This window comes from Anastrepha ludens, chromosome 6 (genome assembly GCF_028408465.1).
Source record: "Anastrepha ludens isolate Willacy chromosome 6, idAnaLude1.1, whole genome shotgun sequence".
Taxonomy (NCBI): domain Eukaryota; kingdom Metazoa; phylum Arthropoda; class Insecta; order Diptera; family Tephritidae; genus Anastrepha; species Anastrepha ludens.
In genome coordinates this window covers 97,463,197-97,480,090 of record NC_071502.1, presented here as the reverse complement: position 1 = coordinate 97,480,090, position 16,894 = coordinate 97,463,197, and the positions used below count along the sequence as shown (strand labels likewise).

The following is a 16,894-nucleotide window of genomic DNA, read 5'->3' as shown; positions in this document are numbered from 1 at the left end:
TTGAAAAAATTTAGATTTTCAACTGTGATCATAAGCAATTACAATATTTTCATATAAATTTAGAAAAAAAATTAATTGCGAATTATGTATTGAAATATTAATTAAAAAAAAGTGCGTGCAGCGTAGTACACATAACAGAAGTGAAACTTTCAAGGCAGACAAAAAAAAGAGGGAGAGACCCGAGAGAGAATGAGAGAGAGTGAGAGAGAGAGAAAGAATATATATCTAAATAAATTCGCAACATTTGCAGAGAATACAAATAGACAAAATTTACAAAAAACGGAGAAAGGTCGACCGGTGTAGGTAAACGCCAGACACAAACCGTGGCAACAACGCGCACTACTCCGAGCGTTTATCACCCGCACAAACGCAGCGATTCCAGGACTGAAACGCAGCAAAGGCACAAATTACCGCAAAGCAATACCAATAAATCCGACGCCGGAATGGATAGCACTTTATAGTACGCACAAGCACTACCCAGGAAACGGAAATAAGCGCCAAAAAGTAGGTACCAAAAAAAAACGCCAAAAAATTTGGGACCAAAAAACGCCCCAAACAGTGGGCACCAAGGAAATATAACGCCAAAAAATAGGCCCAAAAAATATATTTCCTACAAGTTTGCACCAACAAAAAAGCGCCAAAAAGTAGGCAGTGTTATTTCTCACTAGAAATTAGCAACCACAAGGAAAAACTCAGGAAAAACCGCCTAAAGTGTATCTAAGATATATATGAGGTATAGCTCTCTCTCTCCCTTTCCTCTACGTTATACCTTTTTTCTCTCTCGCGGAACGAAAATGCCCAAAACGTTTCTTGGCCTCGAAATTTTACTCTCCATTCTCGCTCGTCCATTGTCGTTTAAGAAGTTTCACTTCAAAAAAGAAAATTAGAACTGGAGTTTAGAACTTAAAAAAAATTTAGTTAAAATGCAAACGCACTTTTTTTAGATTTTAACTTAACTTTAAAATGTTTAAATTGAAAGAATTAAATTTGAAATAGGAATTGAGAGCACAGAAATGGAATTTTAACTTAAAGTTTTAAACAGCTTAACTGCTTTAAATTCAGAATATTTAAAATGAAAACTGAAATTTGCAATAAAAAAATCAAACTTAATCATAAAAATTAAGATTCAAAGCTAGACAGCAGATATAAAACTATAATGGGTGCTTTTATTTTTTCTGTTTCTTCAAATATGAAAAAACTTTCGTGGTGTAAAGACTTCAGCTAAAAGCATCGCTTAGTTATCAAGAAAAGCAAGAGTATTTCGATAAATTTCAAATATAAGTAATTCAAATATAATTTGTGGCATCTAATGAATGAAGTTTTGTAAAAAGTACGCGTATTGGCAGATTTAACTTTTAAGTTATGAACAGAAAATCCCTAGCAAGAGGTTAATTTATTCAAAAGCACGCGCGCGCTACAAATTTTGCATCGGAATGTACGGCCAACTACAGCAGCTCTAAAGACAATAACAACAGCTTAAGTGCGCAGCACATCAATTATATGCCAAAAATATACGCAACAAACTGTAAAAGTAGAAGCTGTATTGTTGTTGTTGATTTACTGTTACATGCAAGTGAAAAGAGTCGACCATTTTTCGTTGCGTTCGAACACCAAAAAGGAAGGATAAGAAATTTGCGCAACGAAAATTAGCGATTTCTTGCGATATCACGACACAACCGCCAGACAGTGATTAAACTGTCAAGTGGATTGGAAGCAAAGCAAAAACAAACAAAAAAACACATAAAAAAGGGAAAACAATAAATAACAACAAAGTGAAAAATTGAAAGACTTGCCAAGGGCAACAAAGAACGCGTCTTTGCAGCAGACTTCTCCATACTATTGGCTGTCATTGACATGTACGCATGTATGTGTGAGTGTGTATGTATTGCATTGTACGAACAACTTCGAAAGTAACAGCAACGGCAACAACAACAAAATTCGCAATAACTTAAAAATGATAGACGGAAAAACAACAACTCTGTTGATGATTTTTTTGTCAACTCACAGCTATAGCCACACACGCACACATACACGCATTTGCCCAGAAGGCAATCGAAGGAACTCGGTGGTTATACGGTAGCAAGGAATACTGCCTAATGGCAACGCTAGACGTAAAGAATGCCTTCAATACCGCGAACTGGAACCAGATTCTGACGGCGCTTGATTGCTTCCAGGTTCCAATGTATATACGAAAGATTATACTCAGTTATTTCACTGACAGAACCCTTCGCTATAATACCGATGCGGGTGTTAGGGAGTATAAAATAACTGGCGGAGTTCCACAAGGCTCAGTCCTAGGCCCCTTGCTGTGGAATATTATGTACGACGGAGTCTTACGTCTCAGTTTACCCCCAGGGTCCAAAATTATAGGGTTTGCTGACGATATCGCTGTTGTGGTCGTAGCTAAAGTACTACAGCAAGCAGAAGCAACTTGCAACCAGGCTGTCGGCGTGGTAAAAGAATGGCTGCGCAAGAATGGTCTAACTCTCGCGGATCATAAGACGGAAGTAGTGCTCATTAGCAGCAGGAAGAAGGTAGAGTCGGCAAATATAATGGTGGGCGAAAATACCATAGGATCGAAACCGTTCATTAAATACCTGGGCGTATTAATCGACCATAGGCTGAACTTTAGAGATCACCTATCATACGCAAGCAGCAAAGCGGCAGAGGCAGTAACAGCACTGACGCGCATAATGATGAACACTAGAGGCCCTAGGCAAAACCGTAGGAGACTACTTAATACCGTGGTCTCATCGATTTTGCTGTATGCAGCTCCAGCATGGGCGGAAGCAACTAATTGCAGCTCATATGTGAGTTGTATGAAATCAGTGTATCGACTGAGTGCCCTCAGAGTGTGCTGCGCGTTTCGAACGGTATCAGAAGACACCATTATGGTTATTGCAGGACTACTCCCAATAAATTTAATGGCAAAAGAGTACGCTGAAGTTTACCAAAACAAAGCTACTTCAGAACGACAGACAATACGCAAGGAAGCAAGAGAGCGTAGCTTGCGTTCATGGCAGGGAAGTTGGAGCTCGTCCCTGAACGGACGCTGGACGTACCGTCTGCTTCCCTTAATAGCCAAATGGGTTAGCCGTAAGCATGGACAGTTAGACTACCATCTGACCCAAATACTGACGGGACATGGGTGTTTTAAATCCTATCTATATAGGTTTAAGCACGAAGACGACCCGTACTGTTCTCACTGTGCACCAGCTGTAGAAGACGCAGAACATGTTTTCTTTGTCTGTCCGCGATTTGTGTTCGAAAGGGAGGAATTAAGCACTAGGGTGGGGAAGCCAATTTCGGCTGATAACCTAGTCGATATTATGTTAGAGGCAGAAGAACATTGGTCCGCTGTATGTAATATGGCAAAAATAGTAATCTCCAAACTGCGTCGCGCTGAACAACAGCGCAGATCTTCATGAAGAGGCAATAGGCCGTTCCCCTTCCCGTCAAGTGATACTTGACGGTTGACGTCGCTGAACAACACAGTGCAAATTTTCAAGAATTGGCAATAGGCCGCTCCCCCTCCCGCGAAGTCATGCCTAACGGTTGTCCCGCGGTGGGAGGGAAACGGAGCTGGGGTGGGTTTTTAGTGGGTGAGTCGAAAGGCAAGTCCCACACTTTTCGGCTTCCAATGCTTTGTGCCACCTCCATAAAAAAAAAAAAAAAAAAAAAAACGCATTCATACGCACGCATACATGCGAAAAATCCAACATCGATGCATAAGAAATCAAGTATAGGTAGGTGCTCATTTCATCAGTGGGCGTTCTTCAATAATAAAGAATAATTTTCACCTGCGCTTTTCGGTTGTCTGGCGCGTTTAGAGGGTTAATGTCTTTAGTGGTAGAAACAACTAGAATTTTAAAGGTATTCTGTATGTAACCCAAAAAAAAAATGTTTTTAATTCTACCCTCTAAGTTTCTTCTAAGGCCGCAAAAGTGAGACACATAGCTTTTATTTTATTTTATTTTTTCATATTTACCCCAACCCTTTGAAAATTATTATGGAATTTGTATGGCAAACATGCGCTCTATCATTATTGTTGTTGTTGAAGTGGTTGAGTATTTCCACTGAAATAATCCTAATTAGTGACCAGCACCGGTTTACTACCACCGTCCTCGTGTAATGATGTGTTTTTTTTCTTTTTTTTTTTTGTGGTTCTAAGTCAAATCCATTTAGTGAGGTCTCAGTATAGCAGCAAATTCTTTATCTCGAGGTCTGAGATCTCATTAATTTGCTGCAGGATAGGCTTGCCAAAGGAGCGGAGTCATGCCCTAGTTAGTCCTGGACATTCACATAAGTAGTGGAAAAGACTTTCCTTCGCTCCTTTCGCTTGGCAGCTTCTGCAAATAGGATTGAAGGGTAGTCTGAGTCTAGCTGCATGATCCCTACTTTTCAGTGGGCTGTAAGGGTTGCAGTGATGCGTGTGATCTTTGGCCGAGAGCATCCTAACAGACCATTCGTCCTTTGGATTTTGTACGACGGCCATGATTTTCTTGTTGTAGTGCATCTAGTTAATTGCTTCCATCTTCTTTCGGCTGAAGCATAGTAGATTGAAGCAATGGATGCTTTTATTGTGTTGAGTGGGGTGGAGACTTCCACCGCCTCTGTTATGTCTAGTGTCGAATATTTTCTTGCTAGCGCATCCGCTATCTCATTACCCAGTATGTTCCAATGACTAAGCAACTCCAGAAACATATGGTCAACTCAACCGAAGCGGCAGGTCAACTAACATCGACAGCACATGCAAACTTGAAATTCGTCGTCTGGCTGCTCAAAAAGAAATGTCTTGCAAGAAAATCAACCACCATTTAAGTCTTAAGGTCACCGATAGACGAATACATCAAATTTTGGTCGAGGACGTAACACTTAAATATTGTTTGCGGGAGCTGGTTCCAAGACTATTGGCACGCCACATTAAGGCTCGTTTAGCAATTGCCGGAAAATAAAAATTTTTGTACTAACGAATTCCGAAACGTTGTATTTTCGGACGAAAAAAAGTTCTACTTAGATGGTCCAGATGGTTGCCAGAAATATTGGCGGGACCTTAGACAACCACGGCAAACGCGCCATAAGCGGATCCACGGTAGCTAGTCTATGATGATTTGGGCCGCTTTTGGACATGGTGGAAAGTCTCCAATTTGTTTTATTCCGACAAGAACCAACGCAGAATTCTATGTTGAAATATTAGAGGATGTTCTCATTGAGTTTGCGGGAAACATATACGGAGACGACTGGGCTTTCCAGCAAGACAACACCCCAATCCATATGGCTCGTTTAACTAAGGCCTTCCTATCGTCAAGAAAAATTTCAGTTCAGGATTGGCCAGCACTAAGTTCCGATTTTAAACCAATTGAGGACCTCTGGGGCATATTGTCGGCCTTATTTGTAAAAATGGTCGGTAGTTTAAGACAATCAAAGACCTGAAAGGTGCTTTAGTGGAAAAGTGGGATAAGATAGGCGGTTCCACTCTTCAAAACTTGACAGACTCTAAGCCTAGGCGTATAAATGATGTTCTTTCTCAAAATGAAAAACATATTAATTATTAGAAAATCGAAAGTTTTACAAACGTTGAAAAAAAGTGTAAACAAAGGCCCATAATGCACATATACATATTTCAAAAGAAGTTTTTTTAATTTAATAAGTTTAGTCAAGTTGAATTTTTGTTGTATAATTTTTTGTTCCTATTTTTCCCTAAATATATAGTATATTAAAATTATTGGTTGAACCTTTCTCCTGCTTCTTTATAGTTTTTCATTTGAAAATACCCTTGCACATATACTTATTTCTGTGAGGTTATTTAAATTTTTTTTATTATTTTTTTTTTTAATTTTTTTTTAATTTTTTTTTAATTTTTTTAATTTTTAATTTTTTATTTAAATTTTTTTTAATTTTGAGGGCTTTCAGCGTAACAACAAAAAAAGTTAATTATTTGATTTATGTTATATCTATTTAATCTAAAGAGATGATAATTATTATTTAATCTCCTCCCATAATTTTTCATAAATGTTCAATAAATGTGATAAATAAAAATACCACGAATAAAACAACGATATAAATATTTCTTTTTAATTTTTCGTTTTTTTAATTTTTTATTGTTTATTTGTTTTTTTATATTTTTTGCTTATTATTTTTTAATGTTTTTTTTTATATTTATTTTTTATTTAAATTTTTTTTTTTTTAATTTTGGGTAGTTTCGGCGTAATTATAAAAAACAGCTAATTTTTTTTAATAAAGCATAGAGTAAATTTTTACTCAACGAGACCGACTGAAAATGGAAGCTCCTTAGCAGCTGCAATACAGCAAAACCTACCTGAATCGTATATGAAACCCTTGCAAGCGTTCTTCAGGTTGAGCGTTAAAGAATTATCTACAAATTAGACCTCCTCAATATCAGCTAGCATCGAAAATTCCAAATTACTAATTACTTGACAAATTACTTCTATAGAAGCCGCAGGAAGTAAAAAAAAAGCCAGTAACCTTAAGCAACCTGCTTTGCGACTGAACTGCACTCTGGAGAAAGGGACGAAACTTAATGAGTTTAGAATTTTTTAAGAATAAAACCAAGTCAAGGATAGCACAATTGTGCAGATTCTTCGACTTCCCAATTTGGTTATCATAAGGGACTCAAGGACTTTTAAAACTCATTTGTACACGGAATAATTAAAATTGTGTATATCCAAATCTTTTTACCTTTTTCCAAGAATTTTCACAAACATATACATATAATATATACACAAAAATTAAATATTAGCTTGATATAGGCATACCCTTGCAAACATGTAAACTACTTATCTTTGAAGAAATTGTAAGAGCAGCGAATGAAAGATGGCTTAAGGCCGGCGGGCCAATTAGATGTCCTAAATTCAGTAGTTTTCGCGAAGCGTTGTAGGATGAGAAAAAAAAAACAATTAGCCAAATGAAGTTTTGTGGATAGTTTAATATATATTTGAACTAAAAAAACAAATTTGTACAATCTCCAACAATATATTGTAAGCCGAGTTATCAATAGATTCCCAGAGCGCCTTGCCACTGAAGTATCCAACTTCTGTACAAGATACAACTTGCAATTTTCATCTGAAAACAAAAAAAAAAAAAGATTATTAATTATGATGTAATGATCTTCTATGTGAACTAAAAAACATCCAAAAACTTTTTTAAGCGACTTTTTTATCCAGTTGAAGAGTTTTTTTTTTCCTTGAAAAACCACTTTTTTTCTACGTTCCCCAAAAATTCGAATTTTACGTGTTTCTTAGTTCACATTGAAGATAATTACATCAAAATTAATAATCTTTTTTTCTTTGTTTTCAGATGAAAATTGCAAGTGGTATCTTGTACAGAAGTTGGATACAGGCGCTCTGGGAATCTATTGATAACTCGGCTTACAATATATTGTTGGAGATTGTACACATTTTTTTTTTTAGTTCAAATATATATTAAACTATCCCCAAAACTTCATTTGGCTAATTGTTTTTTTTTCTCATCCTACAACGCTTCGCGAAAACTACTGAATTTAGGACATCTAATTGGCCCGCCGGTCTTAATGAAGCCATTTGCGAAATCGCCCGACAGCTGTGGCCGACTCTCCATGCTAAACGCACGGAACTTCTACTAAGAAGAGATAAGCACAGTCTTAACACAAAGATATCAGTTATAACGGGCATTGCATGACTTCTGCAGAAGTTGTCTAGACAAGTAAGGGGAAGAGTCTATCCCGTACTTTCTGTGTAACTGTTCTGCTCTATACAAAATTCTTAATGAATTGGAAGATCTCAACTCTGTGGGAATTAAGGATCTTATAAAACTTTTAAAAAGTACACACTGGTTTTAGGAGATATAAGGGCAAGTTCCCCATGCGGAATCACAATGGGCCATGAGCCTGAGTGTGTTCCACAGTGGACAACTGCTTCAACTTAACATAACCCAACATAACTTTGTGTGAAAAATAAATCCATTATTTTCTCGGTGGATGATTGAGTGATTGATATCTCGTATAGTATCGGTCAAATAATTTAAAATTTATGCTCGTTGTCAAGGTCACATTTCACACTAAAAAAATTCTTAATGGATTTCTTTTTCCTCACACTGTTATTTCTTCACATCATTCATCTGCTTTTCGACTGCTTCGCATTATGGAAAAGGAAGTGGAAATTCATGAATTCAGAGTTTTTATGCGAATGTAAGTGATACAGCAAAGTTAGAGGTAGCGAAAAAGTTCAAATATATATGTCGGGTGCGCATGTAGTTAAAAAAAAAGGCGGTGGACTCAAGCCGGATGTTATCACAAAAGGCCCAATTACAGAAAAAAATAGATGTGCCGGTAAAGCTCAGCGTCAGCCACATGAAACTAAACCCAAGCTAAGTACCGTAAACTTGACTTTACAAAGAATAATTACAAATTTTTCCGGTATAAATTTTTTTAAATTTATTCCTCATCACCTCTTTAGATATTTTTTCTAAGAATTTCCAAATATCTAATTAAAAACACTTTCTCTCTTTGGCATTTCACACCATTCCATTTTTTTTACTACTGATTCTCAGAATTTTCCCACCATTTCAAATAATTCACTAGCAACCACGTCAAAGCAACTCTATTTAGGGTGAAAGCATTAGATGTCTCTAACTTTTGGGTTGATGCTGCGCATCAATTAGAGTCGGAATTATTAAATTTATTTGACTAACTTAATTAAAAAGTCATATGTACGCCTCCACGCACAGGCACAGCCACACATACACACATACACATTCAAGAAGTACGGCATAAGTAATATTTTGGTCGAAGTCGCTGAACGACCTTTACCTTTTGAAGCGGTCAACAAAATGGAAAACTAAGTACAACCAAAAACTAGAAAAAACAAAAACAGAAAGCTGTGTGCGTGTGCAAGTTAGCAAAGTGAATGAGCCGAGCTGAGCTGAACTGAGCGACTGAGACTGCAAGGCTAAGCCCAACTAAACCCAGCTAAGCTGTGTGCCTGCCATTTAATGATGTAACAAAGCAATCGTTAATGACTTTTTTGGCGTTTGTAATGAGGGCAAACACTTGCTGCAATTTAAATGGGCTTTTTTCAAAGGCAACGTCAAACGAATTTGGTGGAAAGATTCTAGTAGCCCGCGGCGATCTATTTCGTGTCAAAAGTGAACAGCCTGTGAGTGTGTGTGTGCGCAAAAGCAGAGCGCGTGAACCACCTTTAGGGGTTCAATAAACAATTAAACGGCATGGCAGGTATTTTTCGCAAAATTGTTTTTTTTTGTGCGTTTTTGGCAATCAGTCAGCCAGTCGTTCACTTACGCGTTGAACTCAAAAGCGACACGTGCGTCAAATTAAATCCTGAATAAATAAAATTGAAAATTTTGCGAAGCATTCGTGCCCAAAGGGCAACAGCACAAATAAATTGAAATTAAATGAAGCAGCGAGAGAAAGAATTGTGGAAGATGATGTGTGAAATGATGTGAGAGAGCGAGTGTGAGTCGAAGTGAGATAAGTGCGTGCGAAAATGGTTGGATGGGTGGCTAGAAGTAGCGGGGGCATGTGAAGGTATCTAATGTAAACTTAATTATTCGAAAGAGAAGTGCTTGAAAGGAAGAAATAAGTAAGGAGAACGCGGCTGATTTCTAGGGAATAATGAAGATGAGCGTGAAATGAGAATCATCGTAAAATTATTGTTCTCGGAAAATCTGTCTTTTCAATTTGTTTCAGTTAAGTTAGATGGTGGTCATTCCTGTTAATAGAGGTAACTTAAGGGGACAGATACCTGTAAAATTTCGAAAAAAAAATTTTTTTTTTCATAAAATATTAAATATCCTTTAAGAATATTTAAAAAAAATTTAGAACGTAAATTTAAGTATTTCTTATAAATGGAGATTCTTTAGCTATTATCTTTTGAAACAATTGGTTTAAACAGCTGACGCACGTTTCATGCTTTGTTTCACTGTCAAACAGCTTCAGTTTGGTCTACAATTTAACCATAAATCGTCTTACAAACGAACAACTCTTGCAAATCACTGAATTGTATTATAAAAATGCGTGTTCTGTTAAGAAAGTTTAAAGTCGAAAAATTGTGTTCAGCGACGAAGCTCATTTTTGGATCAATGGGTACGTAAATAAACAGAATTGTCGATTTTGGAGTGAAGATTAGCCAGAAGAATTGCAAGAACTACCAATCTATCCAGAAAAGGTCACAGTTTGGTGCGGTTTATGGGCTGGAGGTATCATTGGACCATACTTCTTCAAAGATGCTGCGAATCGTAACGTAACTGTGAAATGATATCCAACTTTTTTTGCCCAAAATGCAAGAGCTTGACTTGCATGACATGTGGTTTCAGCAAGACGGTGCCACATGCCACACAGCACGCGTAACAATGGACTTGTTGAGAGGCAAGTTCAGTGAACATTTTATTTCACGTCCGGGACCTGTCAATTGGCTACCCAGATCGTGCGATATAACGCCTTTAGATTATTTTTTGTGGGGCTATGTTAAAGCTCACGTCTATTCAGACAAGCCTGGAAGACAACATTAAAGAATTTATATGTGGGTTACCGGCCGAAACATTGGAAAGAGTATGCCAAAATTGGACTAAGCGGATGGACCATTTGAAGCGCAGTCGCGGTCAACATTTGCATGAAATAATCTTCAAACATTAAATTATATGGACTGTACTATCGATTTAAATAAAAATTGCATGCATTTTTCTGAATTTTACGTGTGTTTTTTTGAAAAACTTTCCTATAGCTCTTAAAAAATCACCCTTTATTATAGATCGTCAACCGTGACGACACTATTCTTTGCGTTTGAGCGCTGGGAGAGGTATAGTTATGTTGTATTCAAACTTTAGACGCGTTTTTGTTTTAAACTAAAGGGCCCGCCATCCATCGTTACGGATTTGAACTAGGTATTATTTGAAGAATGGTAACACTTAGCTGTCATCTGATTTGACAGAAAATTAGTTTTATTCTTCCGCTGAACGAAAATGGTTGTGTATATGCTCAAAGAACGTTGGGAAATATTGCGACATTACTTTGAAAATCATGGTAATGTTGCAGAATGTGTACGAAAATTACGTACGGCAATGGGAAAAAGAAAAGCACCGAATGAAGCTTATGTGTGTTACTTTGCGAAAAAAGTAAGAAAAACTGGGTTGCTTATTGACAAACCAACGCGTGACCGACCAGAAACCGTACGTACACCCAAAAATATTGCTGCTGTGGCCGAGAGTGTTCGTGAATCACCAGGAGCATCAGTTCACCGTCGTTCTCAACAATTGGACATTTCGGAGACATCATTGAGACGAATTTTGCGTAAAGACCTTGGTATGACGCCGTACAAAGTCCATATGAATGAAGTTGTGTTCCATCATTAACCGGAAGGTTTGTACTTCAAAATAAAAAAAACAGTTTAGAAAAATATTGAGTAGTTTCTTTTTTATAATAGGACTATGAATAAGTTCGTTACGGTTTTACAACAGATGGCGTAACTTGATTATTATTCCATCGATCCACATTTCCAAACATTCATTGGAGAGCTACTGTCGTAAGGCACAAACGTCAGTATAAGTTTTTTATTTGAAGCGTAAACAACAATATTTTCACCACACTTGAAAATGTCGAATTTCGTGCCAAATAATGTGTTTTTGCGGGGAATTCTTCTTCATTATTTTAATATGAAGAAAAAAGCAGCCGAAAGTCATCGTATCTTGGTGGAAGTTTATGGTGAGCATGCTCTATCTGAGCGAACGTGCCAGAAGTGGTTTGCACGCTTTAAAAGTGGTGATTTTGGCTTGGAAGACGAAGAACGCGAGGGTGCGCCGCCAAAGTTCATGGATACCGAATTGGAGGAATTGCTCGATCAAGATCCGGCTCAAACGCAAGAAGAGGTTGCAAAAACTTTGGGAGTTGATCAATCAACCATTTCCAAACGTTTAAAAGCCATGGGAATGATCCGAAAGGTAGGCCATTGGGTGCCGTATGAATTGAAGCCAAGAGACGTTGAACGCCGTTTTATGGCATGCGAACAACTGCTTCAACGGCACAAAAGAAAGGGTTTTTTGCATCGAATTGTGACTGGCGATGAAAAGTGGGTCCATTACGACAATCCAAAACGTCGGGCAACGTATGGATACCCTGGCCATGCTTCAACATCGACGTCGGCGCAGAATATTCATGGCCTGAAGGTTATGCTGTGTATCTGGTGGGACCAGCTGGGTGTTGTGTATTATGAGCTACTGAAACCGAATGAAACGATTACGGGGGATGTCTACCGACGACAATTGATGCGTTTGAGCCGAGCACTGCGAGAAAAACGGCCGCAATACGCCGATAGACACGACAAAGTTATTTTGCAACATGACAATGCTCGGCCACATGTTGCACAAGTGGTCAAAACATACTTAGAAACGCTCAAATGGGATGTCCTACCCCACCCGCCGTATAGTCCAGACCTTGCGCCATCCGATTACTATCTCTTCCGATCGATGCAACATGGCCTGGCTGACCAGCACTTCCGTAATTACGATGAAGTCAAAAAATGGATCGATTCGTGGATTGCGGCATTTAATTCCGTAAAGTTATATGGCGGACCCTGTAACTCGAAAAGTTATTAGCCCATCTCCCTGAAATTTTACACACATCTTTTTTACGATATTACTTTCTAAGTGAATTTACAAGTTTTCGAAAATTTTTCGAAAAAAAAAATTTCGAGGCAAAAATAGTACGAAAATTCGACCAAAAATCAATTTTTTTACGCATTTTATTCCGCGAATTTTTTTTTTTCATTTATGTTTAATTCATATATTAGAAATTATGAAATTAATAAGCAAAAAAAATTTTGGTTTTTTGTATTCAGCTCACTGACGCCGATGCTACAATGCCCGCCGATTGAGAAGTCCCGCTGCGACCTTCCTGGAAGAATTGAGTGTACATCCCCCATTTTAAATGATTAAAATAAAAAAGAAAATTTAGATTATTTTAATGGATAAATAAACTGTATACGAATTTTGAAAAAAATAGATTGCCTTCTTCATTTTAAATAATTTTAATGAAAATCGGGGAAAATATGGCCGTTTACAGGTATCTGTGAGAATTTTTGTGATGCCAGCGGGATAGAAGCGCAAATTATATTAATACATTTTTCATAAAGGTTGAACCATTGCATTTCAGTGCGAAAGCAATACAATTTATGGCTGCTTTGATAAGGCAGAATCAGCTAGACAACCAGTAATTTGTTGATCTGGACATCAAGCTTGCATTATTTTAAATGTCTGGTAATAAAAAAGAAATACCTTGCTACACAGCCCGTAGCCAAGCGAACGATTTTTTGCGCACCTTGGATGGTTATGAGTCACCTCGGAGCTGCGATTTGATTATGTTGGAATTTTTTTGTGTGAAATAATCCAAAAAGGTTCTGCACTCTCCGGAAGAACATGGTTTGGGTCATCAGTGAGATAAAATCACAAACCATTAATAAGATGTAGAAAATTCGAGCTAACAAGGCGCGCTACCACAAAGCCAGCCGAGGCAGCCGTATGAATTAAATAGTGTCCCTTAAATAATGGAAACATTTCGTCCTTCTAATAAAACTATGATATACCAAAAACATTGCATTTTGTTCATTTAATTAATTTTTAAAAAGATACTTGTTTTTCGCATTTATATTAGTACCCAAACAAATCACTTTCAAATTTAGGAGCAAAAAAACTGAAATTTAAAACATTGTTTTTAAATTTTCAAAATTTTCCGCTAACTGACCTTCAAGCAAACACTAAACTTAGATACTTACGAAAAAGTTCCATTTATAAATTTCTGCGTCAACATAACCTCAAAGAATGGGCATTTGGTTGCCCGCTACGCACAAAATACATACGCGTAACAGGAAAGAAAAAAGTGTGAATGAATTTGCGCATCATCGGTGGTCACTGGGGAATGAGAAACTGAAAAGAAAAAAAAAAAAACAAAACCCAAGAAAGAAGACATAAAACAAATCGACTAACGCCAACAAGCAACTAAGTAAGAAGGGTGACAAATAGTAGTTAAGTCAAAAGCGTACGCATATACGCAACGCGGCGTAAATATTTGCAAACAAACATATGCCATACACACACACATACTACACTATGCACGGCAAGCGCCAACAAACAAACGCCAAAAAGCAAGTCAGCCACCAAAGGAATATGGCATTGCAAAGGGGATGAAAAGAGCAAAAAAGCGGTATGTGACGAATATTCTGTAGGCACAACAACAGCGCGCCAAGGTATATATATATACAAGTATGTACATTGAATGGATATGCCTCTGCTGCTGCTGCGCTTCTAACCCCATAGGAGTTTCAGCAAACGAATGAGTCATACAAAGTTTGTATTACAAACAGAGGCCAGCGAAGCGTCATAAAGGAGTAGTGGTGAGTTTACTCTTTTTTTATTTCGATTTGAAATGCATGAGCACGGGCGTTCGGATCGAAAGTTAAATATAAGTTTGAGGAAAAAGAAATCCATTATTTGTGCGTACAATTTTTACGCAAATTATTTGAACTTTTTTACTGTCGCTCGTTAGCTCTTGGGCGATGCTACGCATAATAACATACGGGACAACTTCGAAATGTTTTGTGACAAGTCCGAACAGAAAACTGTCGGACTTTTTTCTAAAACTTGGTAGAAAAGACGTTCGGTTGATGGTCGGTATTATTACAGCACACAACCTTTGGGTTAAGCATGCAACCACCATTAGAATCATTGAGGACTCGATTTGCCTGTCTTGCTTGGAGGAGGCGGATAACGCTGAGCATTTTCTCTGTGAGTGTCCGGTACTTGCTAGAGCAGGGTTACAACTTTTGCGGACCGATGTAATGAGAATGAGTAAAATTCGTTCCCTCAAGCTGGAGGATATTTTTAGATTTCAGACAATTTTAATTTTTCTTTAAAGTTTCTAAAATTAAAAAAAAAAGATGATGATTAATTTTGCGCCACCTTGTATGTGATACTTTTTTGCTTCTAATTTCAGTTTTTGAAAATTTTAGTTTTTCTTTAAAATTTCTAAAATAAAAAAAAAAAAAATCTGGAATGATTAATTATGCGCCACCTTGTGTGTGTTATATTTTTGCCGATTTTAATTTTTCTCCCTCTATTCCTCTATTCTATTCCATCTTTTTCATTCTGTTACTTCTCTCCTTTACTCCGTGACTATCTACGCTTTCACTTTCCAGACCTTTAAATACTATGGGCTTTTTAGCCTGAGTGTTTTAGGAGTTATCAAATCTCTCGTAGCGTGTTGGCTCGACCTTTCAAATTTAAATTTCATAAAGCCATTCACAATTTCAGCCGCCTCGCTTGCATTTTTTTTTTTTTAAGTTGTAAAACGTACCGCATTTTCTCTTTATTGACTTGCATTGTTAGCGCCCTGTAACTCACAATTGAATGGAACAAACAAAAAACAACAAAATAATCTTTTTAGTATGAAATGCTACCTTGACAACGAGCATAAACTTTAAATTGTTTGATCGTTACTTTACGAGATATTGATCACTACAGCCATCAACCGAGAAAATATAATATAATAATTAAATCTTTTTCTCCAAACTATTACTATATAAACTCTTTCAAAATTACGATAATTGAATTTGTTTACCTGAAAGCTTAACGGCTTAAGTTCAATAATTTAGTTTTTTAGGTACAAATGGCAGCACTTATTCAGCAATATACATAAAAGTTACCTCCGAAAACTGCACCTGAAAATATACAAGCAAAAATACAAATTTAATTTATATGATATTTGTTTGGGAGAAATTTATAAAACAAATTTCGTATGAGATGTGCAATCTTTACAGCTTTTCTGTTGTTTATAAAAGCGGCGTACTTAGAAAATATTACGCTATTTCTTATCTTTTTAGAGTTGAAGATTTACGCTTTTGAGTGGAACCTGATTTGCTTTCATTAAATCATTTTGCTCTTGTATTTTCAATACAAATTTGTTGTCGATTTTACATTAATTTTAGGAAGTACCAGATAGAATACTTTTCAGCATAAGTCAGATCTCGAAGACATTAAGAATCAACCCGCTGAGTGGCACGGAAGTTGAGATATTTGCAAAAAGACTACATTTATGGGCCAATTTGACTACTACATTTTTTTAATGCACTGTGACCAATGCCAAGGATGTAACCTTCTAAAGCAAAGTAGTCACATTCAAGGTGAACAAATCACGTTTATCTCTTTGATGGGCTGGCCGTTAATCTGTTACTGGCACCTTAAACATCTAAACCAAGATTCGCTAAGAAGTTTAAAGCTTTGGTGAGTAGTGCTTGTAATCTGCGTTCCGTGGATTTATTATAAGTGCACTCATGGATCGTATCTACACCGTCAACAAAACGTACTATGTCCACCTTAACTTGTTGAAGTCCCGGCTGTTGTCTAAAACCACAAAGCTAACTATGTACAAGACCCTTATGCGCGCTAATTACTGGCATGGAAAGAAAAATTTTAAGAAAGTTTTTTGGCCCAATAAGAATGGATGATGGTACCAATAGAATCCGGTAAAACTCCGAACTAAACGATCTTACTCAGCGGCTAGATGACTAGGTATCCCGTATGCCTGCTGGCTGTCCGGTAAAGAAAACCATGACGGGAAAGCTAATGGGCGTAAAGGCCAAAGGCAGACCGAGGAACCGGTGGATAGACGCAGTGGAAAGCGATCTCAAGGATTTGGGAATGCGTAACTGCGAAGCAAAAGCTCAAGATCGACCGCTTTGCGGAAGCATTGTGAAGGAAGCTTTGCTCACCCCGCGTTGTTATGCTGTAAGAGAAGAAGATTATTTACTGAACTCAAGTGAATAATGAATTATTTCATCAATGGAAACTATACGCAGGGACGTCGACAGCAGTCGAGCTATACAAGTAGACGGCG

The 16,894-nt window shown here is 37.3% G+C and overlaps 1 protein-coding gene across 7 annotated transcripts in view; it reads right to left on the bottom strand.

The window, feature by feature from the left end:
• The window catches only part of LOC128867934 (kinesin-like protein unc-104), a 153,759-nt gene that overhangs the window by 83,152 nt on the left and 53,713 nt on the right, over positions 1-16,894 (bottom strand). For 5 of the 7 annotated variants that reach the window (XM_054109562.1, XM_054109570.1, XM_054109569.1 and 2 more), the window contains exon 2: positions 15,705-15,719. The gene's annotated coding sequence lies outside the window, so the exon portion shown is untranslated. The other 2 variants (XM_054109567.1, XM_054109568.1) reach the window with 2 other exon arrangements.